The sequence below is a fragment of the Mytilus galloprovincialis genome, chromosome 7, assembly GCF_965363235.1.
Source record: "Mytilus galloprovincialis chromosome 7, xbMytGall1.hap1.1, whole genome shotgun sequence".
In the NCBI taxonomy this organism is placed as follows: Eukaryota; Metazoa; Mollusca; class Bivalvia; order Mytilida; family Mytilidae; genus Mytilus; species Mytilus galloprovincialis.
In genome coordinates this window covers 91,071,334-91,077,405 of record NC_134844.1, presented here as the reverse complement: position 1 = coordinate 91,077,405, position 6,072 = coordinate 91,071,334, and the positions used below count along the sequence as shown (strand labels likewise).

At 34.6% G+C, this 6,072-nt stretch overlaps 1 long non-coding RNA gene across 1 annotated transcript in view; it reads left to right on the top strand.

The window, feature by feature from the left end:
- The first annotated feature begins 461 nt into the window (after positions 1-461).
- Positions 462-6,072, top strand: part of LOC143082049 (uncharacterized) — a 43,249-nt gene continuing 37,638 nt past the window's right edge. Inside the window, exon 1 of the long non-coding RNA XR_012980238.1 lies at positions 462-610. This is a non-coding gene — a long non-coding RNA (uncharacterized LOC143082049). The remainder of the gene's footprint in view (positions 611-6,072) is intronic.

Below are 6,072 nucleotides of genomic sequence, written 5' to 3'. Positions count from 1 at the left end.
ATGTAGAAGATACTCTAGTACAGCAAGTTCATGTGAAAATGATTTGACTGATTCTGTTATAATGAGCATGACTGGGTCAGATAAATTAGAAAGTGTGAATGATGTCACAACATCTGAACAAACATCTGACATGACTTTTGAAAATAACCATGAAAATCTTGTTTGTTCTCGTTCAGATGAAATAGAATTACCCAGGGAAAGTGAGGTTTCTGTTGTTTCACATTCATTTAGTAAAGAAGCGTAGCCAGATGTCACCACTGTTTCGGAGTTTGAGGCATGGTGGTCGATCGCCCATTTCCATGTCATGTGATATAAAATAATGTCACATGATTTACAAAATAGTGCGATTTATCCGCCTAGTGCATACGAGGTTATTTCAATCGTAACTACTCGGCCATTCTCGCTACGCAGTACAATTTCTTCGTGCAACCAGAAAGGCCGAGTTGTTCCGATTGGAGGTTATTTCTTCGTGCAATCAGAAAGGCCGAGTAGTTCCGATTGGTCTCGTTTTGACAAAAACTTCCTGCTCTTCTCGGAATTTAAACTGCTATCGACAGACTGCAAACAATTCTTTTTCACCAAGAAGACGTCATTTCAATGGCTTTAAAGTGTAAGTTTTTAACATTTCTGTTATATCTGACTCGGGTGAAAAAATGACACATTCATTTTAGGTGATTTTAAAAATATTTTTTACAGTTTGAACACAGTTTGACATATTTCCGGGTTTCCATATCTCTCCTTCTTTGTATTAATGTTCTGAACGAGGACTGAGAAGAAATTTTCAATTGAACATTTAACTGAGTAATTTTATTTTCTTCAAGGTAAAAGTATTTGTGAAACCAATTTTGAAAGTTAAAAGTCAGTACAAAACGTGCATTGAACTGTTGAATAGTTTTTAGACACCAGGCGCTGATGTTTGTCCACATTTTTGTAAACAAGTATTTTTTTATAAAAAGCTTGTCTGAACACTTTTTTTTCTATCCATGGGAAGAACCACTATCAACGTATATTTAGGAGAAGGAACCCAACTACTTTTTTCACCTCTCCTCTTCAAAACCGTATTTTGCTGTCAATTCATGCTCAAATTTCAGGTTCATACCTAGTCCAAATAATTATGACATGGGTCTCATTGGGGTCTAAGCATGACGTGGGATTGCCTATTTTTTGTAAGCCTGACACCTGAAAGTCAAACTATTGTGTCGTGAAAATGGGAAATGACGTCTAGCGGGACCCGGGAAATGACAACAAAATAAGAATTGCTTACGTACATAGTGTAAGCGGGATACAGGAATCTGACAAAACAATGTGGGATCCAGGATCGGAACCCCCTAATGAGACCCCTATGACTTCTGGCTAGGCTATTTTTTTTTTTCTGGGACGCCTTTCTACGACGTCATTACGCTGAAGCCATTTTTTACGTCTGGAGTTTGAGAGCAAATTTTGGGGGGAACTTTGACACCCAATTTTGACAAGAAATTTCATTGCTGGTTAGAAATTTTTACGTAGTTACAAAGTCCTACCTTTTTTAGTTCACCTGGCCCCAAGGGCCAAGTGAGCTTTTCCCATCACTTTGAGTCCGGCTTCCGTCGTCGTCCGTCGTTTACAAAAATCTTCTCCTCTGAAACTACTGGGCCAAATTAAATCAAACTTGACCACAATCATCATTGGGGTATCTAGTTTAAAAAAGTTGTCCCGGCCAACCAACCAAGATGGCCGCCATGGCTAAAAATAGAACATAGGGTATAAAACAAAGTAGTATTCTTATCACATGATTGGGATATAAACAACGTATTATTCCTATCACATGATTGGGGTTAAAAACAACATAGTATTCTTATCACATGATTGGGGTGAAAAATAACAAAGTATTCTTATCACATGATTGGAGTATAAATCAACGTAGTATTCTCATGATTCTTATCACATGATTGGGGTTTAAAACAATGTAGTATTCTTATCACATGATTGGGGTTTAAAACAACATAGTATTCTTATCACATGATTGATTGAGGTTTAAAACAATGTAGTATTCTTATCACATGATTGGGGTTTAAAACAACATAGTATTCTTATCACATGATTGGAGTATAAATCAACGTAGTATTCTTATCACATGATTGGCATGATTGGGGTATAAAACAATGTAGTATTCTTATCACATGATTGGGGTATAAAACAACGTAGTATTCTTATCACATGATTGGGGTTAAAAGAATGTAGTATTCTTATCACATGATTGGGGTATAAAACAGTATCAGGGGTTAAGAAATTTTGTTAAAGCTCACTAGCCCAGGGCTTATTGTTAGCAGGATTTTACTAGCCCTGTTGCATTTTGGAAGAACTATTAGCCAGTCAGTGGACTTACTGAAATAAGTGATTTTTAAATCACTTATTTGAGTAGCAAATTCGAGGTTTTGTCACAAATTGGGATTTTGTAGTTTTTTCAAAATTTTAAACATAATAGGTTTAAATAACATCTTTTAATTAGTAAAATTAAAAAATAAGAACTTTTTGCTTCTTTTAAGTAGCAAGGTTTATGCCTTTGATGCTATCATTTACCTGAAAATTCTATTTTAGTTGAAAAAATGCTATAATAATGGCTTTACATAATGAACTGATACTTTCTTAAAAGATTTTTCACAGCAGTGGGAGTATTTTTCCTGTGAAGTTCAAGGTTTCATCTTTCAGATTATGTAATAAAATTCTACTGTTCGCGATAAAAATTTCACTGTTCGGGGGTGTTGAAATTAGTGGGGAATATTAAAAGAATGATACTTAAAGAAGTGATTTTTGGGAAGGAAATTGAAGTCTGATACTTAAACAAGTGATTTTTGTCGAGCCTGCAACTTTTGTTGCAGAAAGCTCGACATAGGGATAGTGATCCGGCGGCGGCTACGGCGGCGGCGGCTACGGCAGCGGTGTTAGCTCACTTCTTAAAAGCTTTATATTTCAGAAGGTGGAAGACCTGGATGCTTCATACTTTGTATATAGATGCTTCATGTTACGAAGTTTCCGTCAGTCACATGTCCAATGTCCTTGACCTCATTTTCATGGTTCAGTGACCACTTGAAAAAAAAGTTCAAATTTTTTGTAATGTTGAATTCTCTCTTATTATAAGTAATAGGATAACTATATTTGGTATGTGCGTACCTTGCAAGGTCCTCATGTCTGTCAGACAGTTTTCACTTGACCTCAACCTCATTTCATGGATCAGTGATCAAGGTTAAGTTTTGGTGGTCAAGTCCATATCTCAGATACTATAAGCAATAGGGCTAGTATATTCGGTGTATGGAAGGACTGTAAGGTGTACATGTCCAACTGGCAGGTGTCATCTGACCTTGACCTCATTTTCATGGTTCAGTGGTTATAGTTAAATTTTTGTGTTTTTGTCTGTTTTCTCATACTATATGCAATAGGTCTACTATATTTGTTGTATGGAATGATGGTAAGGTGTACATGTCTAGCGGGCAGATGTCATGTGACCTTGACCTCATTTTCATGGTTCAGTGGTCAAAGTTAAGTTTTTGAGTTTTGGTCTTTTTATCTAATACTGTATGCCATAGGTCAACTATATTTGGTGTATGGAAATATTTTATGATCTTTATGTCAGTCGCGATGGTTTTATTTGACGGTGACCTCATTTTCACGGTTCATTGCACAGTGTTAAGTTTTTGTGTTTGGTCTATTTTTCTTAAACTATAAGTAATGGGTCAACTATATATGTTGTATAGAAGCATTGTTAGCTGTACATGTCTGCCTGGCATGGTTCATCTGACCTTGACCTCATTTTCAAGGTTCATTGGTCTTTGTTTAGTTATCTTGGTTAATGTTAAGTTTATGAGACAGTTGTAATAAAACTAAGCTTTATACTTAGGACTATCAACATAATATCAATGATTAGTATAGAAGGCGAGACATTTCAGCGTGTGCACTCTTGTTATGTCATTATCCTAGATTCAGTACAAGGTCATCACCTGAAATGACCTGGTCATCCTAGACAACACAGATGTTGGTTCTGATAAGTTTAGAAACATAATTAGCTCCTGGATCATTAGTATTCTATATTTAAAGCTACACTAATATTAAATCACTTCTTCTAGTGATTAATTTGTACTACTTAAATAGGTGATTATTAAAGAAAGACAACTCTAACTTCCAACCTTTATGGAAATAATGTTACTTGAATTAGTGATTTAGAAAATCACTTGTTTAAGTAAGTCCCCTGACTGTTAGCCAGGGATCTCCATGGCCATCGTTCAAATGTCTTGCGCCATCGTCAAATGACTTGCACCATTGTTCAAATGTCTTGCGCCATCATTCAAAACTGTGATCATTTTTATACGACCGCAAAATTTGAAAAAATTTTCGTCGTATATTGCTATCACGTTCGCGTCGTTGTCTGCGTCGGCGTCGTCGTCCGAATACTTTTAGTTTTCGCACTCTAACTTTAGTAAAAGTGAATAGAAATCTATGAAATTTTAACACAAGGTTTATGACCACAAAAGGAAGATTGGGATTGATTTTGGGAGTTTTGGTCCCAACATTTTAGGAATTAGGGGCCAAAAAGGGCCCAAATAAGCATTTTCTTGGTTTTCGCACTATAACTTTAGTTTAAGTTAATAGAAATCTATGAAATTTTGACACAAGGTTTATGACCACAAAAGAAAGGTTGGGATTGATTTTGGGAGTTTTGGTTCCAACAGTTTAGGAATTAGGGGCCAAAAAAGGGCCCAAATAAGCATTATTCTTGGTTTTCGCACAATAACTTTAGTTTCAGTAAATAGAAATCAATGAAATTTAAACACAAGGTTTATGACCATAAAAGGAAGGTTGGTATTGATTTTGGGAGTTTTGGTCCCAACAGTTTAGGAATAAAGGGCCCAAAGGGTCCAAAATTAAACTTTGTTTGATTTCATCAAAAATTGAATAATTTGGGTTCTTTGATATGGCGAATCTAACTGTGTATGTAGATTCTTAATTTTTGGTCCCGTTTTCAAATTGGTCTACATTAAGGTCCAAAGGGTCCAAAATTAAACTTAGTTTGATTTTAACAAAAATTGAATCCTTGGGGTTCTTTGATATGCTGAATCTAAAAATGTACTTAGATTTTTTATTATTGACCCAGTTTTCAAGTTGGTCCAAATCGGGGTCCAAAATTAAACTTTGTTTGATTTCATCAAAAATTGAATAATTGGGGTTCTTTGATATGCCAAATCTAACTGTGTATGTAGATTCTTAATTTTTGGTCCCGTTTTAAGATTGGTCTACATTAAAGTCCAAAGGGTCCAAAATTAAACTAAGTTTGATTTTAAAAAAAATTGAATTCTTGGGCCTCTTTGATATGCTGAATACATGTACTTAAATTTTTGATTATGGGCCCAGTTTTCAAGTTGGTCCAAATCAGGATCCAAAATTATTATATTAAGTATTGTGCAATAGCAAGAAATTTTCAATTGCACAGTATTCAGCAATAGCAAGAAATCTTCAATTGCACAGTATTGTGCAATAGCAAGAAATTTTCCATTGCACAGTATTGCGCAATAGCAAGAAATCTTCAATTGCACAGTATTGTGCAATAGCAAGTCTTTTCAATTGCACAGTATTGCACAATAGCAAGAAATATCTAATTGCACAATATTGTGCAATAGCAAGAAATTCCAATTGGATTTCAATTGGAGTTATCTTTCTTTGTCCAGAATAGTAGTTGAATCAACTTAAATCATTGTTTTATACAATATATAATGTATATTCACTTTTACTTCCAACTGATAGATTAAAACAATCTTTACCATTCAGTAATAACAAGCACTTTTTTTACATTTTAATATTTTATGATGTATTTAAATGAGTAGTTATTGTTGCAAACTCCATTAGAAATTTGAATTGAGATCAGTTTTGGAAAAAGGGAAAGGAGGATGTGAAAACAAAATGGGGGGGGGGTTAAATTTTTCTCATTTCAGATTTCATAAATAAAAAGAAAATTTCTTCAAACATTTTTTTGAGAGGATTAATATTCAAATGCATAGTGAATTGCTCAAAAATTTTAAGTTCATTAGACCACATTCATTCTGT